Genomic DNA, 6422 nt, shown 5'->3' with positions numbered 1-6422 from the left:
GGTCAACTGTCACGCCGTATGAAGCTTTCTTCAACGTCCGTCCTAACGTCAGTCATCTTCGAGTTTTTGGGTGCGTCGCCTACGTCCATGTACCTGACGTCAAACGCGACAAGTTCGATCCGGTGAGCAGGCGTGGAATACTTGTCGGATACGGGAACGGTGGACAGTATCGTGTACTATACGAGGACGGCATTATTGCCGTAGTTTCTAACGTTCGTTTTGATGAGTCTAATGTCGGCCGGCAGCGTAATGCCGGGGACTCCGATTATGAGTCCGATGCCGACGAGGAGGAGGAGTTTCGCACTAGTTTATCTGGTGATCGCTGCCTAGGGCTGGCGAAGGGACACCAGGTAGCACCGTCGGCGAGGGATCGCCGCATTTGGGTGGCGAGGGGGCGCCGGCTGGGGCTGGACCTTCCAGCAGTGCGAACGGGCAAGGAATTAATCAGCCTGATGTGGAAATGGCAGGGACCCGGTATCCAGTTAGAGAACGTAAACGCCCTGGCGAATGCTGGCGAAACGAACCTGGTCGCACTGTTACTGGTCGCGTTAACGTTGCTTACTCTGCTGATATTTCGGAACCTAATTCGTTTGCGGAAGCCATTGCAAGTCCACATGCAGACGACTGGCGGCGTGCGATGGACGAGGAGATCGCCGCCCAGATGGCTAATAGTACTTGGGAGCTGAAGAAGCCACCTCCTGGTACTCGTTTGTTGCCGTGTCGTTGGGTATAAAAGGTTAAGTACAGCGATGACGGCAGCGTGGAGCGCTTTAAGGCGCGTTTAGTTGCCAAGGGTTTCGAGCAACGCGAGGGGATTGATTATGGGGAGTTGTTTGCCCCTACCTCTCGTGGTTACGTGCTTTATTAGCAGTTGCTGCAGCGCGGAACATGACGGTGCATCAGCTAGATGTGTCTACTGCGTTTCTGAATGGTGAGCTGAAGGAGGAGTTGTGGATGGAGCAACCGCCTGGATATGCATCCAGTGACCGGTCGCTTGCATGCAAGCTGCAGAAATTGATTTACGGTTTGAAGCAGGCACCCCGTTGCTGGTATGAAAAGCTATCAGCAGAGTTCGCCAAGCTGGGTCTTTATCCTTCGAAGTCTGATCCAGCGATGTTTGTTAAGACTGACGAGCGTGGGGTTGTTATTGCTTTGGTGCACGTAGATGATACCATTGTTGCGTCGGAAGACCCGGAAATGGTCCGGGCAATTAAAGCCGCAATTGCGAAGATCTTCAAGGTGCGTGACCTTGGAGAGCGAAGGTGTTTGGGGGCATGGAAATTAGGAGGGAGAAGTCGGGTGAGATAGTGTTGTCGCAGCATAGGTACATTGAGAAGCTATTGGAGCGTCATAAGTTGGTTGACGCCAAGCCGAGGTCTACCCCTTTGCCTCCGGGCTTTAGGTACACTCCTACGGGGGACGGAGAAAAGCTGCTGGACAATCCCACGGAGTATAGGGCTTTGGTGGGGGAATTGAATTACCTAGCGACGAACACGCGGCCTGACATTTCATATGCATTGAGCGTTTTGTCCCGGCATATGGCCGCACCCACGAAGTGTGCTATGAACTTAGCAATTGGCGCTCTGCGTTACCTGGCTGGTACTCGCGAACTAGGATTGCGTTTTGGGGTTGTTGGTGACATTGAGATGTCCGGGTATAGCGATTCTGACTGGGCAGGAGACCCAGTTACGCGGCGTTCTACTTCCGGTTACGTATTCACTCTTAATGGGGCTGCGATTAGCTGGAGCAGCCAACTTCAACGTACTGTGGCGGCTTCGTCGGTGGAGGCCGAGTATCAAGCGACAGCGGCAGCTGTTCGTGAGGCTTTGTGGCTTCGCAAGCTGATGGTTGATTTGGGTTTGCCTGAGAGCGCTATCAAGATCCAAATAGATTCCCAGGGGGCGCTTAGCTTAGGAAATAACCCAATTACGTCTGCTCGGTCGAAGCACATCGACGTGCTGCTAGTGCGTGAGAGGGTGAATAGCGGTGAGGTGCAGTTGGAATACTGCCCTACGGAGTGGATGGTTGCGGATGTTCTAACGAAGGCTCTGGGCGAGGTGAAATTCAAACGTTGCCGAGATGCGATGGGCCTTGTGTGAAGTGTGCAGATGAACATGGTACTCGTTGGGATACGGCCCGAGGGGGCGTGTTGAGGAAACGGTCCTCTCCCAATTCGTGTGGTTGTCGACCATGGGATTTGACCCCGGGTCTGCGCCTGACTAATGGGGAAGACTTACCCCAGAACCTTATGGGGCTACCGATGCGTATCCGGTAGCTAAGTGATAGACATTAGGGCACCGTCAGGACAGCGCAGTGAGATCGCGGAATGTACGTGCAGTTAGATCGCGGAATGTACGAGTTTTCTGCTAGCGCCGGTATTTAGGGCGGTGACTGCGCTTATTTGTTTATCTCACTACGATCGGTATTCCTCAAAGGAATCTCCTCAAGTCCTGCCGAACGCTAATAATACTCTTTACATAACTTGTAACATTTTATCGTGCTAAATATCTTCGCCACCGGCAATTCTTCCGAGATAACAATCTGCGTTTGTTGGAAATGACCGACACTCATATACCAGTGAATGGTAGCCACAGTAATAGGACCCAACGGGGGTCCGGCGCTTTGCTGGTCTTAACAGCGTTAGCCGTCACCGTCGCCAATTCTTCACCTCCAAGCTTTTGGCTATCGAGGTGGCAAGCGGTGGGTCCAGTAAGCCTACCGAGTCGGCAGCTTTTGCTTCTGTCGGCGGTCTCACGTTTGGCGCCTCTGGTTCTGGTCTTAGGAATCACGGCGCGGCCAGCAGCAGTTCTGGCGGTTCCCCCAAACATTTGTTTTGTCACTATTGCAAAAAGCCCGGGCACGATATTAAGGACTGCAGGAAGTTGAAGGCACTAAAGCAGTTGTCCATTTCTGGCAGTGGACATGGTAAGGGTGGTGGTGGCAGCGGAGCTAGCGGCAGCAAGCCTGGGCCCGGTGGGTCTGGAAGAGGATCAGGATTCCCGCGGCAGGTAGGGTTCACAGCTTACAATGGTGAGCGTCAGCAGGGGTGGTTCCTGGGCTCAGCCGCCACTCACCACATAACGTATGACCGCTCAGAACTTCTCAACGTGCGGTTGTTGGAGCCGTGGGAGCGCTTCAACATCATGGGCATCAAGGGACAGCCTCTTTCGACCGACTGAAGTTGGCACGCTTATGTTTCGGTCTAATGTCAATGATAAACAGGCCATCACTTTTAAGGAGGTCTACGTCGACGAGGAGGCCACCGCCAAAATCCTATCGGTCCGCATCATTTGTTAAGAATATGAAGGCAAGGAGACTGGTCGCGATATAAGAGTTACAGTCTGTGGGTTAGTGGTGAACGGCAAGAAGACTTTAGGAGATTCCTATGAAGGAATACCGATCCATCCTAAGATGAGATAAAGAAATAAGTGCAGTCCCCGCCCTAAACACCGGCGCTAGCGGAAAACTCGTACATTCCACGATCTCACTCCGCCGTCCTGACGGTCCCCAATTGTCTACCAATTAACTACCACCGGATATGCATCGGTAGCCCCATAAAGTTCTGGGGTAAGTCTCCCCAATAGTCAGGTGCCCGTTCCAGGTCCGCTATCATCACCACCACCTTCTGATATATCTCCTCCTTGGTCGCCGTAAACGCAACAGCTGACAGACCGGTGTGGTCATCAAGAAGGGTGGTCACGTAACGCGAACCATTTGGTGAAGGTTCAGGCATAGGCCCACACACATCCATGTGAATGAGCGCGAGAGGCTGCGCTGCCTTATGCCCAGATAACGGAAAAGGACCACGTGTATGCTTTGCAAGGACGCAAGTCTCACACGCACACGCGCTGGCTGATTGTATGCTGTGTCGGTCAACATCGAACCCAGTTACCATATTGTGACGCAGCAACGCCTCAAGGTTGCTGTATCCCAAGTGGCCATACCGTCGGTGCCAAAGTGCTGCACGTTCAGCTCCGACATCCACGGCAGCACACACAGCGTACAATCAATTGTTGAAGGGCGGTCCTATCCCAACGTAGATAGGTGGTAGTTAGGCGATGAATCCGCCGTGATAGGCGATGCCTCGGACGTGCCTCGACCTTGCCTCGGCCGTGCCTCAACCTTGCCTCGGGTCTCTCGGCCGTGTGTCTCGGACGTGTCCTCGTGTCCAAGATAGATGGTGGGCGACTGTATGATACTTCCGCTGGTACATAAGACCACAGTGGTGCATGTCTTTCTATCTCATCTTCGGATGTATCGGTATTCCTTAACAGGAATCTCCTAAAGTCTTCTTGCCGTTCACCACTAACCCACAGACTGTAACCCTTATACCGCGACCAGTCTCCTTGCCTTCATATTCTTAACAGGTCCAGCGGCTCATCAAGCTTATCCTTGACCATTGTCGATAAGGGATAGAAATAACAATCGGACGATAGCTGTCGGCGCTAGGCGGGGCTCATAACCTGTTGGAGAATTGGCGATTGAACCTTCACCACGCTCAGGCCCTTAGTGAGGGCATGCATGATCGCCCACTCCGTAGGGCAGTACATCAACTGAACTTCCCAACTATTCACTTTCACACACCATGTGGTGCTGCACATCAATGAGCATCGAAGGCGGATCGGATTGTTCCCCAAGCTCAGCGCCCCCTCGGACTCTACCTGGAATTGTCACTACACTCTCAGGCAAAACCCAAATCGACTATCAGCGTGTGAAGCCTCAAAGCTTCATAAACAGCTGCCGCTGTAGCTTGATACTCGGCCTCTACCAATGAAGCCGCCACAGTACGTTGTAGTTGTCTGCACCAGCTAATTGCAGCCCCATAGAGTGAATACGTAACCGGACGTAGAACACCGCGTAACTGGGTCTCCTGCCCAGTCCGAATCGCTGTACCCGGACATTGCAACACCGCCAACACCCCCAAAACGCAATCCTAGTTCGCGAGTACCCGCCAGGTAACGCAGAACGCCGGTTGCCAAGTTCATGGCAGTCTTCATAGGTGTGGCCATATGCCGGGACAAAGCACTCCATGCATAAGGAATGTCAGGCCGCGTGTTCGTCGCCAGATAGTTCACCTTTCCCACCAAAGTCCTATACTCCGTGGGATTACCCAGCAGCTCAACTCTATCCCCCCGTAGGTGTGCACCTAAAACCCGGAGGCAAAGGGGTAGACCGTGGCTTGGCGTCCACCGTCTGATGACGCTCCAATAGCTGCTCAATATACCTACATTGCGACAACACCAATTTGCCCGGCTTCATCCTCATAATTTCCATGCCCGAAAACACCTGCGCTTCTCCAAGGTCTCGCACTTCTCGTACACCTTTGCAACTAGCCATGCAAAAGAGCGCTTGACACTGTCATTTTCCAGGGTTTTCAATTTGTACAACCACCGGTACATTAGCACATCAAGAGACTGTGCACACAGCTCACAAGTGCCGTTAGCTGCTAATGCAGCAATCTCCTCGACCATCACTCTGCGCCACTCATTTGCATTTGCACCTGAAATGGCTTCAGTGAAAATATTACTCAGCAAAAATGCAGCAGGGTACGGATAAGTGACAGCCACGTTAATGCGACCTACTATCCTCCTTCCTGCAACACCATGCCACCACTCCGAGGGCTATAATATCATACATACATATTCCCTCCCATACATATCATACATACATACATATTCCCTGCCCCCTTCTGAACTCCTGCGCTGGCTTGCACCACTAGATGTTCCGGCTTCATCCGGCATTCCTTCACCATCCACAGGTGACAGTGGTGCCTAGCCGACTGTGTTTCCTAAGTCTAATGGAGCTTGGCAGAGGCCCTGACTCAGGTACATCAATACTAGCCGCTTCGGAGTCAGACAATAGATAGTGGTCCTTATCTTGCAGCAAACAAATACACGGCATCACTGCACTGCCGCCACCGCCTGTCTGTTGAGGCATGCTACCCCACCTGCCACGTGTGGTCGCCAAGACCACCTCCACTCCTTCCTTGCACGTTAGGCTGCGGCTCTCTCTGCAACTCCGAGCTATACGGCCCGTCCGTTTGTAGTTGCAGCAAATGATCGCCTGCTGCAATCGCTGTCCAATTGGGTCGACTGGATACAAAATGTTCATGGCACTCACTGCCGCCATTCGTCTGCATGTGGGCCTGAGATGCCTTCGGCATAAATGTTAGGCTCTGAATCCCAGCAGATACTGCAGCAATGACTCGGCCTGTAGCACTACGACCAGGGTACACTCCGTCACCACTGGCCAGGATGTTTGCATTCCCTATCTGAATACCGAGCCCCCAGCATTTCCACATCAGGGTGTGTCTCATTGCACATTCACACTTCTGGGAGGTCCAGCCCCAGCCAGCGCCCCCTCGCCATCCAAATGTGGCGATCCCGCGCTGAGGGTATTGCCTGATGTCCATTCGCCAGCCC

The sequence above is a fragment of the Volvox carteri genome (assembly GCF_000143455.1).
Source record: "Volvox carteri f. nagariensis unplaced genomic scaffold VOLCAscaffold_32, whole genome shotgun sequence".
NCBI lineage: Eukaryota > Viridiplantae > Chlorophyta > Chlorophyceae > Chlamydomonadales > Volvocaceae > Volvox > Volvox carteri.
Note: the sequence above shows the minus strand (reverse complement) of the source record.